Here is a 17,549-nt window from a genome sequence, read left to right on the forward strand (position 1 = left end):
GGGGGGGGAAATGTGTACGAGCATGCGCGCTCACACATTGCATGCAAGTATACATGATCACATGTATACTTGATCATATGTATATATGTATATATATTTATACTCTAAAAATATGTTTAGATACTCTAAATTAAATAAAAATTATTGGTCTTAGAACAGTAGAAGAAGCAAGATGTAATAATTAAAGGCTCAGAAACTAATAAAGGGGTAATGGAAATTATGATCAAACTGTTTTGTTTTTATCCCTTGCGATTTTCACATCAGTGCAACTCCAACGGCTTGTAACAGGAAATTATACCTTCATAAGCGCAATGGGTGGACATAAAGAGAGGAGGAGGAGGATCAATACTTCACAAAGAAATCAACCATGGCTTGCTTTCCTTTTCATTATTTTTTATTATTAGGTTTTGGAACTCAGAACCAGAGAAGACCTGCGTAGCTTTGTCCTGGAGAATGTGTTGACGTTCAGCCATTTCTGTGGGTGCGTTTTTTAAGCTGAGCTGCAGGGGATGTCATGTGTTGCAGTCATTGCCATGGAAACCATTGTTGTCGGATGAATAGAACAGTTTTAAATCCTTGGTAATGAGCCTGAGAAACTAAGTAGGTCTTCAAGTTTAAGTTGTTTGGAAGTGGTTCATATTTCACACGGAGGCAGTGGAGGCAGAAGGTAGAGGGCAAAGGAGGGGAGAGATGCAAATAAGATAGACTAATGTTATGCTACACTTCTACTTGAACTTCTTAATGAGACACACATGCAGGAAACACACACAGAAACAGAGAGGCAGAGAGACAGAGAGAGAGAGAGAGAGGATGCATTGCATTAAGCTTCCAGCATTGAGCAAAAACGTACATTCTCATTCAAATCAGCTCTTCCTATTTACTTCATCCAAGCATCCACAACTTAAGAACAATAAATATTTTAAGACATTTGATTATAAGACTTAATTTGTACTGTGAGTGTTTTGAAGTCAGGGTGCCATCTCCATCTGATACTAGGTTTATAGTGTGTACATTCCATAAACTGCATCTTCACACAATATAACAGCCTCAAGATGTTCCTACATTTGAAAGAATAGGGAATGCAAGAATCCATCCTACCAGCCGTTATTTCTTTTGTTTGTTTGCTTTTTGTTTTGGTTTAAAATACATAAGTTTCGTAATTATTTCAAAATAAGATACACTGTATTTCTATCATATTTGGCATTCTTCTCAGCTCATCTGAACCCCTCTCCCATTTCATACCCACCCAACTTTATATCCTCATTTCTTTAAATTCATCCAAGTAACTTACTTAACATTGGCTACTTATTCTTGGGTATGTGGTTATCCATTGCAGCATATTCTACCTACCAGGGTTCACACTTTTTTCCAGCAGCTATCACTTATCAATAGATCCTCTGTTAGACATGAGACTTTATGGACATCTGGCCCCTCTATGCTGAGATTTTGTCTGGCTTGAGCTTGGCTTGTAGATACTGTTGTAATTGCTTTGATTTCATAGGAACAATTATTCTGTTATGTCTCAAAACCATGTTTTTGTAGTCATCCATAGCCTCTGGTTTTTATTTCTGCCCACTATTATTTAATGATTTTTTTTAAAGTTCTCTTTTCTCTCTTTCATTACACACATCTCTAACTTCCATCCCTCTCCTCTCCCTCCCCAAGACCATTATAGGCAAAGTGCCTAACATAGAGGTTTTGGGAGGGATACAGAGCAATGAGGGCAAGTAGGAAAGGGTAAGCATTTACTCTCCCAATGGCTGGTAGACTCCTATTAGGTACTTCCTTTGCTCTTTAGACTCTGTGATATACATTCTTGAGCTTGGGGATGGGACTGCAGCTTCCTAGATGTGCACAGGTTAACCTGGGCATTCTCTAAAGCAGCGGTTCTCAGCCTTCCTAGGGCTGCATCCCTTCAGTGCTGCAATCCTCATGTTGTGCTGACTCCCGACCATAAAATTATTTTGTTGCTATGTCATAGCTGTAATTTTGCTACTGTGATGAATTGTAATATAAATATATGATATGCAGGATATCTGATACGCAAGCCCCGAAAGGGTTAGGACTCACAGATTGATAACCGCTGCTCTAGGTATTAAGAGAGGGTAATGAGAAGGAAGAACACAAAGGAAAAGCAAGTTTACATTCTTTCCTGTTTTCTAGTTGCCCAGAGAAGCTCCTGCTCTATGGCAAATCTGAGAAGGAAACTGTCTTTCATAGCAAGAAATTCAACAGCAATGTGGAGCAGAGAGATGGCTTCCATGCCCCACCTAGAAATGAAAGGAAGGGCTGTGGAGAGAGGAAGGGAAGACAGGGAAGGGGAAGAAAAAGGGCAATGGAACCTTTCAGGATTAAGGATTGTGTGGGCAATTCAGTAAATGAGTACCTCTCCTATAAAATTACCACCTTCCTGCGTTCCCTGGGAGACTCAGCATGACTATTAGAAAGAATGCTCTAGAGTCACACTGCTGGAGTGTAGGTCTTGGCTCTACCACTAATGGAGGCAAATGGCTTAATTTTCTTTACGCTTCAGCTTTATCATATGTAAAGTAATTATAGCACAAAAGAGTTCTTGAGAAGATTAAGAACACAATGCACACAGAAATTTCTAAAACTCTCCCAAAACCCAGGAGATAATCAGTGGAAGGAAGTGATTATTTCATCTCAAACTGCACAGAATGGTCTCTGGTTTGCACAGAGCTGGAAGCCCACATGTGGCTGCAGAAGCTGGAATTCAGGTCTAGTTTTTCCTTTCTCCCTGGGGCTCAGTGGAGATAGAGAGAGATGTGATACCAGAGGGGGAGGGGATTGTTTTAGTGTGGTTTTGGAACTATTATTGCTGGAAATCTAGCAGCTCTGAAATCCTATCTTGCTAACAACCTCTCTAGCTGAAAAGTTCCCAAGGGAATTCTAGGCAAGGAGCTACGCGGATGCTGGTTGGTGTGTTTCGAGCACTTGAGTGAGCATGAGAATGAGAGCTTGTGCTTTAGATGGCTTAGATTTTTACCCACTGACTTTAATCTTACGATCGTGTCTGACTCTCTAGCCAGACTCCACAAAAAATGAGTTCAAGAAGGTGGCAAGCAGGATGGTTATGTGCTGGGTCGTAGTCCTAGGTCTCCGTGAGAGTGCTCCCATCTCCTGTGTCTCAATATTAAATTCCTCTGATTTATTTTCCTCCTTAGCACTTATCAATTTGAGATTCTCAATGTTCTAATTGCTCTTCTCATTCTCATTGAGAATATCTGAAGTCTAAAATATAGTTCGGTGGAGAAAGGGAGTCTCTGCATTGCTCAGAGCCTTGTCCCAGCAACTAAAACAGTGGCGGGGATAAAGAAGGTAGTTGGGAAGTACTTGTTGAAGGAACTGAAAGAAAAGTTCTGGAACATGACTGTGTGCTTAACACATAACACCCTAGGCACCTGGTAAATGTCAGCCGAATAATTAATTTTCCCGCAATGAAAACCAATCCGTTCAACTGATCCTCTACGGAAGCTGGGTTGCAGAGTAGTGGAGAAGGGATGTGAACACACAGGAATCTGGTAGAGGAAAAGGAGGCTGAAAATTCCTTTGCACTTAAGAGAAAATGGTGAGAAGAGAGTAGACTGTGATGGTTAAGCTTTCTTGCCCACTGACTGAATTGGAATCACTAAGGAGACACACCCCTGAGGGTGCTTCCAGAGAGGTTTAATTGCGGCGGGAGCCTGGAATGCATGAAATTGGGTAAGAGGGAGCTAGCTGAGTACCTGTGACCAGTTCCCGTCTCTTTCCAGGCTGTAATTGCATTGCAATCAGGAAAAGTCTCACACTTTTGCCACTGTCCTTCCCAACAATGAAGGACTGCATCCCCTCAAACTGTGAGCCAAAATAAACCCTTCCTTAGAGCGCTTTTGTAAGGAAGGAGAGAGCTAACTGATACAAAGATAAAATAAAATTGAGAACATTACCCCCAGGCCTACTAGGGCAGAACGGAAAACATGCTGGAAAGGACTCATTTTCCGCAAAAATCTTAGGTGGTTAGGTAAACCGTTAGTCATTCTATAGTTCATCGTGTCAAAGGAGGCATCTGTGATTTTACTGTAATATCGGCACATGTGTGTGCGCATGTTTGGAGATGTGTGCCTATGTTTGTTGGTAAGGAGGGCTGCGATGGATATTAGGCATCTTTCTTTATAGCTCTCCATTTTGTTTCTTTGAGACAGGTTCTCACTGAGCTTGAAACTCACTGACACTGCTGGGCCAGTGAACTTCTGGCTCTTCTTTTCAGCATCGCAATAACAGGGTTGTGTCACCACACCTTAATTTTCATGTGGGTTTTGATGTTCAAAACTCATATTTAATGAGCCATTTCCCCAACCCATGAATTCAGAATAAAATTCCCTTTTCGAGTTGCCCTTTTGGAGGCTACTCTTAAGCGGCAGTTATTCTTGGGAAGTTGACCTGAATTTGAAAGAAATCTGGGCAGAGTCATAACAGATATAAATCAGATAGAGGATTTCGTGACACTGAACCCCCAATTAAAGCTTTCTTTTTAACACTGTCTAGGTTGGTTGGCAAGTAAGCTTAAAATTGTAAAATAGGCTTTGTGGCACATGTCATAAAAAACCCAAGGAGTCACCAGATACCTCTAGAATGGCACTAAATGGAACTAGTTTCCATGCAATAGTTATTGTAGCAAACTTTTTAAATTCCCTAGAGCTTCTTAATAAAGATCAGGCTTAAGGTTTTAGAGACCTTCGCTCCATGTGGAGAGAGTGGGAGGCAACAAAGATCAGGCCGATAGGAACAAAGCAGACCATGTTCTGTGCTTCCCTTAGGCTGTTGGTCTCCATGCTGTTTCACAGTTCTCCTGAAGTTTTCTTAAATGGCTTAAAGACTTCGCTGTAAACCTTTGTGGGACTCTCGCATGTACATGCGCCGGCGTGTACGTGCTGTGTATGCCGACCACCAATGCTTGAATCAGTATGGTAACACAAGGGTAAAATCAGTGCTGTCTTACCAACTGGTCCCACACATACCTGATTAAAACACAATCGGGGGTTGTCTTTGGGCATCTACACATAAAAAGCTGTGCTGCTTTGTTTTCATTATCTGTAATCTTTTGAACATCACAGAAGGCTTAACTGATGAGAGAATGAAACCCAGACAATGTAATAACTTGCCCACAGCCACATGGCTAGTGAATGTAAGATTTAAAACCACATTTCTCTGGCCAAAAATCCCACTTTATTTTGCTACAATCCATGACACCTTGAGGGACCACTGAACCCCCTGAATCAACAATGGCATAGGTCAGCCAGGCTTAATGTAGGTCATGAAAGGAGATTTGGTTGTATTTAGCACTGTTAAGTGCTTGGAAAGATTTCATCTCTGAACTTGGTGAGTTTGAGAACTACATGTAATATAAAGTCAAGGTGGGCATGTAGAGGGAATTTAACCCAAATATATTTTTTAAAAATGATGGAAGAACTGAGAAGCCAGCAAGTGGATACTAAAAAAATAACTCAAAGGTGAATTGAAGACCAAAATGGACAAATACTGTTCCCAGAAACATCTGCCACGGTCATCAGAGGAAAGGTAGAAGCAGATGCCTGTGTGTCTGGGAAAGGTCAGGACCCCCGATGGACACAACCACCGTTGGACCCTTCCTGAGACAAGCGGAGAGCTCTGGCTTTTCAATTCTTCCTTTTTTTCTCTGTCTTAGCGCTTCCTGCCTGTGGCCAAATGGGGAAACAAAGACATCAGGGACCAACTGGTAAGCAATTAGGATAGAAAAGACAAGCTGAAAATCTAAGAGCACATCAGGTCATGTGCCATGGCCATAGGCACAGGAAACGTGTGCTCTGCACTGATTGTGTGTGTGTGTGTGTGTGTGTGTGTGTGTGTGTGGTGACAGGGCACACACTGGATGTTTTCTGTGAAGACTGAGAAAAACAAGATGGGCAATGTGCAGGTATAAACACCTTAGAGAGACTCTTGTGTCATTTGTCGGTTATATACACATGCACCAATGCCCTTCTTTCGTTCCCAGTAGCTAACCAATCACCCAATTCTGTCTTCTGGACTTCTCAATGACTGCACCCCCACACCACATTTCCTCCTTGCTGCCTTGTCTTCTCCACCGTGATAGACTGTATCCCTGTGGAATTCTATGCCAAAACAAATTCTTTCTTCCCTAAGTTGGCTTTGGTAGAATCTTAGTTTTTTTTAAGACAACAGGAAAAGAAACTAAGCGAATTACCTTCTCCAGCTGAAACTATGATCCTGCTGCCACATCATACCAGTTGCTTCAGTGGTGGTGGGGGGGAGGGTCTGTTTGTGCTGGGGATAATGACAATGTCTACCAGACTTGGCAAGGTCCTGCCTGACCTGGCACACACTGATTCCCTTCCCCCACAAAAACTCTTCATACTATTTCCCTAAAGTCTTCCTGCTCCAGCATAATACACGTCTTCAGTCCTTGAAGATCTTGTGTTGGCCCCTGCTAATGCCATGCTGTCACTGTCCCTCTGTATCAAGTGATCTTTTTTTGGTTGATGTCAGCTTGTCATTCCTCTTTCGGCCTAGTCATCACATCCTCAGGGAAGTTCTGCCTGATTTGCCTAACTGTGGAGTGCTTATGTCATCCTGTAACTAGACATTTCTCCTCCTCTTCCTGACTATCAAATGGATTCCGTGGAACTGGAAGTTCTCCAGGAATCTTACACATACAGGAAAATGCTTCATACCAGCTGGTGGGCAAGTCTGTCTTCCATTAGAGACAGATAACTTGTTAGTCCACCTGGCAGGAGAGATTAGAGCCCTGAAAATGACAGAGGGCAGAACCACACCTTAAAATCTTGATGGGGACTGCAGTGACAGCAGCCTCTTTCTCACAGTCGCTGTAAGGAAGGAACAGACCCACTAAGAGCATGTCTGTGGGCACACTTCCCAGGTGCCCACATTCCAGGAGTACAGCAAGCGTCCGAAGTATTATCTCCTAAGAAAGTTACAGCCGGGGGCTACCAAACTCTGAGACATCAGACAGCTAACCACCTACCTGTATAATGGGTGCACATGAACTGAATGTGCCCTTCCTGCCTACGTCTCCATATCCTCTTAGTGATATTTCTTAGTAACAAGAATTCTTCCTGCTCAAAGTGGAAACAGAAGATGCCCTCATTCTCACTGCTGCCTGGGATTAAGTGGCAGCCTGATTACAAGGATTACTACGAACTACTCATGAACCTTGTGGCATGAAACTTCCCCCTTCCTCTGATACCTGTGAGAAGGGACAGGTATCCCTATCCCTCCACCGCCACTCTTCCTGGGGGCCCGAACTTACCTCAGAGCCCTGTTAGGCTGTCTCTGATGGCATTACTATCTCTTCTAATAAATAAACATCGTATTCAAAAGGTATCTACAATGTTTGAGCCCCAAACCTGAGACCTTTCATGCGCTACTTCCAAATGCACTCAGAAGGCCCATTTGAGCTAAGAATGGCATTTTATTATAAAACTACACGTGAAAATAGGATCCTCATCCATGCCACACCCAGGTAATACTGAAGAACGGGCCATATGTCCTTGAGGGAACAAATAAATCAAGTGACTCCCTATTATTTATCCTCCGTTTGTTTCCATCGGGAAAAGCCGCAGACGAGAAGGATGCTATGCGTTTCTTTTGCTTCCACACATTACCTTTCTTTACTTAAAATTCTTTGTTCCCTCCCCACCATTCATCACTAGGCTACGTCGCCTGCAACAATGGACTGCCATTTAATTTCTCTCCTCTTAGCCTAGCTGTTCTTCAACCCAAGGACTCGCCACCATGAAGTATTCTCTTACAGTTTGGAGAGGCATGTGGCTTTCCCAAATGGACTCTCCTTTGTGCTGGTAAACAACAACAAAAGCCTCCTGTCAGATAGAGAGGGCGAGTGCTTTGTCTGCCACCACCCACTCCTCTTTTGTTTCCCTCAAAGGGCTTGTTCTTTATTGTGTTGCACATGCTCCTCTCTGGGGCTCTGCAGATGTGAGGCCTTAAAAGTAGAGTATTTAAAAATAATAATAATAAGCCTCCACCCCACAAATTGCAGGGCTTTATGCCAGAGCAGCATGCGGACTCCCGAAAGAGCTGTGTTTATCAGGAGCTTGATGGTTTCTGTTGATTAAAGAGGTCTGGATGGTGGAAGGAAGGGTGTCAGAGGAGACGGAAGTGGAAGTTAAATTTCAATCTTGGAAAGTATCTGAGAGGTAACTCTCTTGGGCCCTGTTCCTATTCAGAGGACACATGTGAAGTAAAATTGTGAAGGCCAGATCACTCACGGTGGAAGGACGCTGATCACAGGGAAAGCAGAGGCTTGATTCAGCAAGACCTTAGGAGAAGTCAACCCTGCTGACACCTTGGTCTCGGACCTCTGGCCACTGGAGCTGTGAGAAGGTAAATGTTGATTACTTAAATGCCATGCCCTGTCTAGTGAACTTTCTGAAGGCAGCCCTGGCAAGCTGCTCCACCTAAGACATTGCTGGTTACCTATCTGCATTTCACAGATGAGAACCTGAGGGTCAAGGTGGTGAGTGCTTTGCCTAAAGGGATGCAGCTCAGGAGCAGAATGGGGATCCAAAGCCCCCACCTTTCTGTTATAAGAGAAGAAGTTAAAGCTTGGTGTTACTGCCTGCTCAGCCCTTGGCAGCTGCGGTTAACCCTCTACAGATAGAGAGAACTGAATCAACACTCACTGTCATTAATGACTGCCTATGAAGAAGCCTCCTCCTAACTGGGGCTGGTCAAGGGGAACAAGACACAACCCATCTTTATCCTCCTAATAATTAAAAATATCACAATGAAGCTTTAGAGAGGAAACAGTAGGTAAAGCACTTGCTACTCAAAGATGGTGACATCCTGAGTCGTGATCCTAAGACCCATGGAGGGCCAAATGAGATAGCACACGCCTGTAGCCCCAGTGCTCCTGCAATGGGAGAGAAGGCATACATAGGAGAATCCAGAAGCCTGCAGGCCAGCTAGCAACAGCCTATGTCTCGCACAAACTACAGGGCAAGGTCTGTCACCTAAAGTTGTCTCTGACTTTCCCAGGTGCCATGGCACGCATGCACGCGCACGCACACACACACACACACACACACACACACACACACACACACACTTAAAAAGATCATTCTTATCACAAACATACTTTAAAATCTAAGGTAATCCAAACATGAAAATAATTATGGGATAGAAAATACACTTTTATCAAACCACAATAGCTTGAAACTGAGCTTCAAATAAATGTAAAAGAAACCTTTGGCGTATTTTCTAAAAATCTTAAAATATGACTTAATCTTAGCCAGGGGAAAGTTATTGATTCACCCTGAAAGATAAAAATATTTTTAATTCTGCAGAATACTGTGACTCCCATAGCTATGAAATAATAATCACATCTGTTTGAGTCTTCAAAATTTAAAACTGTCAAAAGATTTCTTCTGTTAGGGTATTTGTTAGGACAAGCTGAGAGCTAAAGCAGAAACAAAGTCAGCCAGAGTGGCAGGGTTAGTCTGCTCTTCAGCACCCATCCCTCCCCACGCCACATGGTCGCCTGTGAGTTTGCGGAAAGTAGTGTTGAACTGTGAAGCTGAGGCTGTGACAAACACCCTCCAGCAGGGAACAAAGCAAGGACAAAATACATGTTTGCAGTAGTTGTTACAAGTAGGGGGGTGGGAAATGGATGATTTGGGAGCATGTGTTGGAGCTTGGAGGATTTTAGACAGTTTCTAGCCTACCCCATTCATTTAATAGACAGGGAGCCAGAGTCCAGAAACATGAAACCATAGGCATGCATTACACAGAGGACAGGAAAAATGGCCCTGCTTGCTCAGTCAGGTTCTCTCTCCGATTATAAGCTGCCTTTACCTTCCACTCTTCATTTGTAAAGTAACATGCTAGCCAAAGAAACAGTTTTCTAAAGAGCCAGATCTTTTCTGAATGGTTTGTGTCTCTGTATGACACGAATGTCACTGATCTGTGGTTTATGCTTGTGTTCCGGCTCATAGTAAACTATTAGGTCATTGTGAGATGGTAAATACTTATGGAAAAAAATTAAAAGTTAGGGGATATCAACAAGCCCAGTAGTTTTACCTTCTTGTTAAATTAAGTCTGTATTTTTAGTCTTTATATTATTATTTTTTTAAATATTTAAATTGATTTATTAGATGATTTTGTAGAGTATATATAACAAGATCTTTTATAATGTTATTCATGTATACAAGATATTTTGGTCTGATTCACTCCCTGTTACCCTCTCTTGTGCCCTCCCTGTCCTACTGTCACAGTCTCCTTTCTACTTTCCTGTCTTTTTTTTTTTTTTTTTTTTTTGTTAAGCTCTACTATGTTTAATTAGAGTTGTTGCATGAGCATTGATAGGGACCTAGGACTTTTTATTGGAGTTTGGGCCACTTATGAGTGACTACATCACTGAGAAAAATTGTTCCTTCTTCCTGGCAACCCATTAATGGCTAATAGCCCCTCAAGGAGGAGTGGGGTTCCATGTAAATGCACATTAAAGAATTAATTGCTGAAGTATACAAAGTACTCCTTGCCCTCTACGGCTTCTTCTGTTCTTTGGATTCTAAGGACAAAATATCGACATTGCATGTAGATGGGTTGGTCTATGATGGTACTTCCTCAGAGATCAAGTGGTTCACTTATGCCTAAGTGAGCCCTGGTGATGAAGCCGCCAACGGCTCCAAAGGAGAATGATAAATTGCATATTAAAAAGATTCACAGGGGTTCAAGGAACAGGATGCTTTGTGTTGCTAGTCTTTGCTTGGGATGCCCTTTGGTATCCATTTGTAATCTAATGTTCATCTGTTGTTCACTGTTTCATTGGAAAATGCAGTGAAAATCAAAGCCTTTCTATGGTCCAAAACATATTTCTAACAGTTGTAGAAATATGGCAATTGCCTTGTAGTGTGTTCACCCACAGACAGCTTGGCTGGCCAGACATCCCACAGGTGGGGCTGCAGTGCGTGCAAGACAATGAGAAGCTTATAATAGTGATAAAATACTGACCAAAATCAGCCTGGGCCATGAAAAAAAAAATCTCAGTTAACAGGCCGCACTCTACCATCTAGGGAAGTTAACGCAGGAATGTAGAGAATGGAAGGGAAACAAGACCACGGAAGAGTGCTGCTTACTGGTTCACTCTCAGGGTCTTGTTCAGCTGTCTTCCTACAGTTCAGACTCACTTGCCCAGGGGTGTCACCACACACAGTGGGCTGGGCTGTAGAGGAAGATCTTGTGTGTTGTATGGACGTAGCAGCTGTCAATAAAAATGTAACTGGCCAATTGGCTGGGCAGAAGGATAGAGAAGTGGAAGGTAGGGCAGAGAGAGACAGAGACAGAAAGGCAGCGAGAATGAGAATTCTGGGAAGGAGAAGGTAGTTTTTTTTTTTTTTTTTCGCCAGGAGACAAGGAGGGAGACAAATATAATTATAGACCTGGGAGGCTAGGTGGCCACGTGGCTGGATGGAGCAAGGTGGGTGGGTTCACTTAGGTGAGAATCTGCCCAGCCAACACTTAAGCTTTAAAAATTATTAAAAGTTCTTGGAGTCTTCGTTTTTATGGTCTAACGGACAACTTGGGGCTTAGGTCTTTCTTCACCAGGAGACATAAGGTGCTAGTCTTCAACACTGGTCCTTCTCACATTAACTAAAAACCAAGAAAAAGGCCCCATAGACGATGTCACAGGCCAACGAGATAGAGGTAAATCCTTAGGAGACGTTTCCTCTTGCCTGATGTGTCATGTTGACTGCTAAAGGTACCTGTCACAACAGATGACAAGTGTTGACTCCCCAAAGCAGTTGTGGCCTGTTCCCTTCTAATATGGTCAGTTTATCATTAATGATTCAGGGTTGATCTACATCATGCGCCCAGACCCAAACCCACCAATGACTGAAAACTCCTTTCCTGCTTCACTGATGCTTACAAATTACCCCAAATCAAAATAAGCCGTAAAAAATCACATTAACCCTAACTCTAAACAAAACCATGTGTTCAGCTATACATAGGCATTATAACATTGTGTGAGTTTTATCATCAGTATAAAGATTATCTTGTAATGACTGCCACATTATTCTGCAATTTGAGTGAGGATGACCTCACATCTTGGTTACCCTGTGAATGTATTTAGTGTTTATTATTGTAGTAACTAAGGAGAGATAATCCCAGTACTTTTTAAAAATATTCTTTATTAATTACCCTTTATTTGCTTTGTATCCCCCTGTGGTTCTCTCCCTCCTCCTGTCCCTATCTCTCCCTTCCTCCACCCTCTGCATGCATGCCCCTCCCCAAGTCCACTGATAGGGAAGGTCTTCTTTTTCTTCCTTCTGAGCCTAGTCAATTAGGTCTCATCAGGAGTGGCTACATTGTCTTCTTCTGTGGCTTGGTAATGCTGTTTCCTCCTCAGGGGGAGGTAATTAAAGAGCAGGCCAATCAGTTCATGTCAGAGACAGTCCCTGTTCCTATTACAATGGAACCCACTTGGATACTGAACTGCCGTGGGCTGCATCTGTGCAGGGGTCTTAGGTTATCTACATGCATAGTCCTTGGTTGGAGTATCAGTCTCAGGAAAGAACCCTGTGTTCAGATTTTTTTGGTTCTGTCGCTCTCTTTGTGGAGTTCCTGTCCTCTCCAGATCTTACTGTTTCCCACTTCTTTTCTAAGATTCCCTGCACTCTGCCCAAAGGTTGCCCATAAGTCTCAACATCTGTATTGATAGTCTGCAAGGCAGAGCCTTTCAGAGGTCCTCTGTGTCAGGCTCCTGACTTGTTCCCTGTTTTCTCCTTCTTCTGATGTCCATCCTCTTTGTCTTTGTGGATAGGAATTTAGCATTTTAGCAAGAGTCCTCCCTCTTGGTTAGTTTCTTTAGGTGTACAGATTTTAGTAGGTTTATCCTATATTATATGTCTATATGAGTGAGTATATACCGTGTGCATCTTTCTGCTTCTGGGATAGCTCACTCAGGATGATCTTTTCAAGATCCCACAATTTACCTGCAAACTTCATGATTTCCTTATTTTTTATTGCTGAGTGATATTCCATTGGGTAGATGTACCACAATTTGTGCATCCATTCCTCCACTGAGGGGCATCTGGGCTATTTCCAGCTTCTGGCTATTACAAATAAGGCTGCTACAAACATGGTTGAGCAAATGTCCTTATTATGTACTTGAGCCTCTTTTGGATATATGCCTAGGAGTGGTATAGCTGGATCTTGAGGAAGCACTATTCCTAGTTGTCTGAGAAAGTGCCAGATTGCTTTCCAGAGTGGTTGTACAAGTTTACATTCCCACCAGCAGTGGAGGAGGGGTTTCCCCTTTTTCCACAACCTCTCCAGCAAGTGTTGTCTCTTGAGTTTTTGATATTAGCCATTCTGATGAATCCTAGTACTTCTAAAGCTATTTTGAATGGATTACAGGTGTCTGATGCCTTGGATAAAAATAGTTTTCCTAAAGTGCTTGTCAGAATCTTTCCCGTGCGAGGTGTCAGTACTGTTCTGGGTCCTGCTGGTTAGGCAATTTTTCAGCCCTGCTCTGAGCGCTTACTTTTCTCCCAAGACAGTACCCACAATTGCATGCACACAGTCTCCTCAAGGGATCTCTTCATGTCTTAGTGCTTCCAAAGATGGATGCAGCTGTGTTATTTGTAGAAATCCTGCTTCTACCAGAATTTAGGCATCATTACTATACCAGATCTTGCCAGATTCTTCTTGGAGTGGCTTTGCTAACTCATTTAGGTTAAAAGTCTTGACTGTTTTTTTTTTTTTAAGTCATCCTCAATTGAATGCTTAATATAAAAATGTAAAGTATATATACTATACAGCATTATGTGCCATAGGCATATTTTTCTCCTAAGAATGATTGCAAGTCAGTAACATCCTCATGATAAAGTGTTTTAAAAATCAAGAAATTAATGAGAGCATAATTTTACATGTGGTTTTGTGTTTGTGTATTTTCTAGAATAATGAGGTGAGTAATCAACTCATTGCTAATACAATAAGAAATCCTTTTTCATTAATGAACACATTGTTTTCCTTTGCTTAGGAGAGATATGGTGTCATTTCTTTGAAAGTAGGAATTGGCTGGGCACAGTGGTACACACCTGTAATCCCAGCACTCAGGGAGACAGAGGCAGGCTGATCTCTATGATTTGGAGGCCAGCTTGGTCTACAAAGTGAGTCCAGGACAACCAAGGTTTGTTTGAAACCCTGTCTCAAACAAGCAAACAAAAATGGGACTTGCTTTGGTTTCTTCTATTGATATTTGCTAAGTGAGATGTGTAACTGTGTTTCCCTAGATATAGGCAGAACTTTCTACATATATCTCCACAGATCATGTCTGACTTTTAAATCACGAAAGAGTACTTTTAGTAAGAAACAAGCTTTTTTTTTTTTTTTTTTTTTTTTGGTTTACAAGTTTTCTGTGTGTGTGTGTGTGTGTGTGTGTGGCCTCGCTTATGTATCAAGTGTTCAAGAAGGGCTGTGGACTCACATGGGCTGATTGCTTAGTTCTCTGTGTGTATCAAAGAAAAACTGAAGTCCATTGAAATGCGTGCACTTCTGTGATTAGGAATCCAGGCACTTTAGGCTTAAGAGCCTTAAAAATAGATGACTCTGAACAAAATATTTTCTCTTAGTTGTAGAAACTTAAAAAGCATCCAGAAAGCCCACTTGATGCTATTCACCACCCTTTTCACCAACAGAGTACCCAGCTGTATCTGTGCCATTGGAGAGGCTTAGGGCTGGCTTTAGTCCATGTGGGTGAGCACCAGCTTACTTAACCTTTCTGTTATGTTTGTAACTTCCAACAGGAAGATGCCCTTCTCTGGCATTGGTACCCTGGTGCCTAATGTGGATAAGCTAGTCATACCAGAGTTCATAAGATGACTTACAGATGTTTGAGTTCTTGTTAAGAGTGGAAGTGCAATGAGTGAGTGTATCTGGCTATCATCATACTGCATATAACCAGTAGTGTTAGAGGTGTGCTTCCTTGTTACAAGTTATTGGTCAGGTAAACCCCCTAAGACCTTCCAAATACTACAAGCAATTGATAGTGTTGTTGGTTGCACACCAGAACTGTGTAAGACTATGGTTGAAGACACCATGTGCTTAATCACAGGACATAGGGAAACCACGTTGGAACTGGGCTGAAAGCTCTCTCCACGCTGACTAGTCCTCACAGTGCTGGAAGGTACTACGAAGGCAGCTGATGAAGGTTTGTCATCAACAGTCTTTCCGTGGTAAACCCTGTGTGCAACAATACCAACTGACCGCCCAAGGTAAGGCCATTGGTGCAATACTGGCAAATCCATTATCAAGGTAACCAGTCATTTTTTGACTGGATCTGACGAACACTAAATAAGAGGCAGTTACATGTGTTTATGTCTGGTATTGTAAATCTGGTGATAATCTCATGGTTGTGACATTCATAAACTGAGTGGGGTATAATTAATAACACTATACATAAAATATTTTATTACATTTTAAATCACATATCTATATACAAATCCATCTCAAAAATTGCACGTTCAAATTACCAATACATCTCTATAAAATGTTATTTCTTCTGAAGCCCAGAGAGGAAGGCCAAAAGTCTTACTTCTAGGTCAGTAATTCTCAACCGTCTTAATGTTGTGAGTCTTGAGTGCAGTTTCTCATATTGTGGTGACCCCAACCATAAATTGAGTTGATGCCATAACTGTAATTTTGTTACTGTTATGAATCGCAATGTAAATATCTGTGTTTTCCAATGGTCTTAGATGATCCCTGTGAAGGGTCAAAAATTTTTTTTAACCCCGCTAAGGGGTCGCGACCCTAGGTTGAGAATCACTGCTCTAGTTGGTAAATGATCAGGTTAGAATGCAGATGTATTGAACTATGCACTTTCCCCTGCTGTGCAGTGCAGAAGAGGGTGCTCTTCCCCTCTCTCTGTTATCCTATGACCTTTCCCCTGGTTCCTGATTATTCCCTCTCAGCAGGAATAAGACAGTGACTTTGGCCAAGCAGGCCACTCCTTCTGAAGACTATTGTTTACCCTTGTCACCAGTGGAGGATTCACTTCTGCATTGTTTTCTATTAGATTCCAGTTTTATCACTGGCGGCTCACATTTGTTGCACCCAGAAGGTTAGCAGGTAGAATGGCAGAATCTCTTTAATCTTGTTCTATCTCTTTAAAACATCTACCTATAGTTGTTGTGTGTCATAATTGATTCAAGACCCCCCCCCCCAAAGCAAGCACTTTCGTATTAGCTGCGTGTTAGAAAGAGGCAATGAAATCATACTAAGAGCCATATCTCATTAGGGACTTCTATATTTCTCAAGGCAGACCTCACCAGACGCTCAGTGCTGCATTTGTTTATCATTCTGTGGAGCCAATGGAGGAAAAGAAACCACGATGCACACAAAAGACTACAGGGGCCTCTGGAGGCAGGAGGATTGTAACCTACTCTTTTCTCATCGCGAGCACAAAGCTGGCGCTCAGGAAAATGGTTAGCTCTGACAATTACATATGTGCTTCTCTATGATGTAGCTGGTGTTCTTAAAAAGAGGACCACTTACTAGCATGATGGTTGGTGAGAGCCTTCCCTGCAGGTCCAGCTGCTGCAGAGGACTTCCGCCCACAGGAACAGGCAGGAGTCCTGTGTGAACTCCAGTTCACAGAAAGGGCAATGGAGAGGTGTGCAAGTGTGTTTAGTTGAGACAGCAATGTGCAGAGGACACTTTATCCTCCTGCGTTACCAGCAATCACCTTGGCTAGCCTTTGCTACTTAGTCAGTGACAAGATTGGGAATGGGAATCTGTATCTTTACTCCATCAGACAGTAAGCAGCAGGATCAACACCAGGGTTGCAATGTAAACTAATTCTTTAACCTTATCAACACATTTGAATCTATTGTCATCTGGGAGGCTCTTCCACTAACATCTAGGGCAGTGGTTCTTAACCTGTGAATCAGGACCCTTTTAGGGGGGTCAAATGACCCCTTCACAAGGGTTACCTGAGAATACCGGGAAACACAGATTTTATGTTATGATTCCTAAAAGTATCAAAATTACAGTCATGAAGTAGCGATGAAAATAACTTTATGTTTGGGGGTCACCACAACAGGAGCAACTGTATTAGAAGATCACAGCATTAGGAAGGTTGAGAACCACCTAACTAGGGGAATCTGAGGGATTCCCAAAGCCCCTTCTACCTGAGAGAGTGAAAATATACACCACAATGAACAGAGCATGTAGAGCAATAGAACTTTCACCCTCAAGTTGTGTATCCCAGAATTCATTCCTGTGAGCTACAGCAGCTGTTTGTTTAACAGTCAGAACTGTAGGAAAGCACATTGTTATCTCTTATAGTAATTCAGGGCACTGGGCAATAACAGGAAGACACTACCTGAAATCATCAGGACTTGGCCAACAAATCATAACATCCTGAATTCTCATCCTTATTTCCACATTTAGAAGAGAGAAAGCCAAATCTATCTTTCTACTTGACCACACAGGATATAGATGTTCTGGTTAAC

The 17,549-nt window shown here is 42.3% G+C and overlaps 1 protein-coding gene across 1 annotated transcript in view; it reads right to left on the reverse strand.

The window, feature by feature from the left end:
- Celf2 (CUGBP Elav-like family member 2) overlaps positions 1-17,549 on the reverse strand; it is an 837,937-nt gene that overhangs the window by 736,495 nt on the left and 83,893 nt on the right. The window contains exon 2 of the mRNA XM_055593762.1: positions 8,304-8,408. The gene's annotated coding sequence lies outside the window, so the exon portion shown is untranslated. The remainder of the gene's footprint in view (positions 1-8,303; positions 8,409-17,549) is intronic.

The sequence above is a fragment of the Psammomys obesus genome, unplaced genomic scaffold (assembly GCF_907164565.1).
Source record: "Psammomys obesus unplaced genomic scaffold, mPsaObe1.curated_primary_1811, whole genome shotgun sequence".
Classification (NCBI taxonomy): domain Eukaryota; kingdom Metazoa; phylum Chordata; class Mammalia; order Rodentia; family Muridae; genus Psammomys; species Psammomys obesus.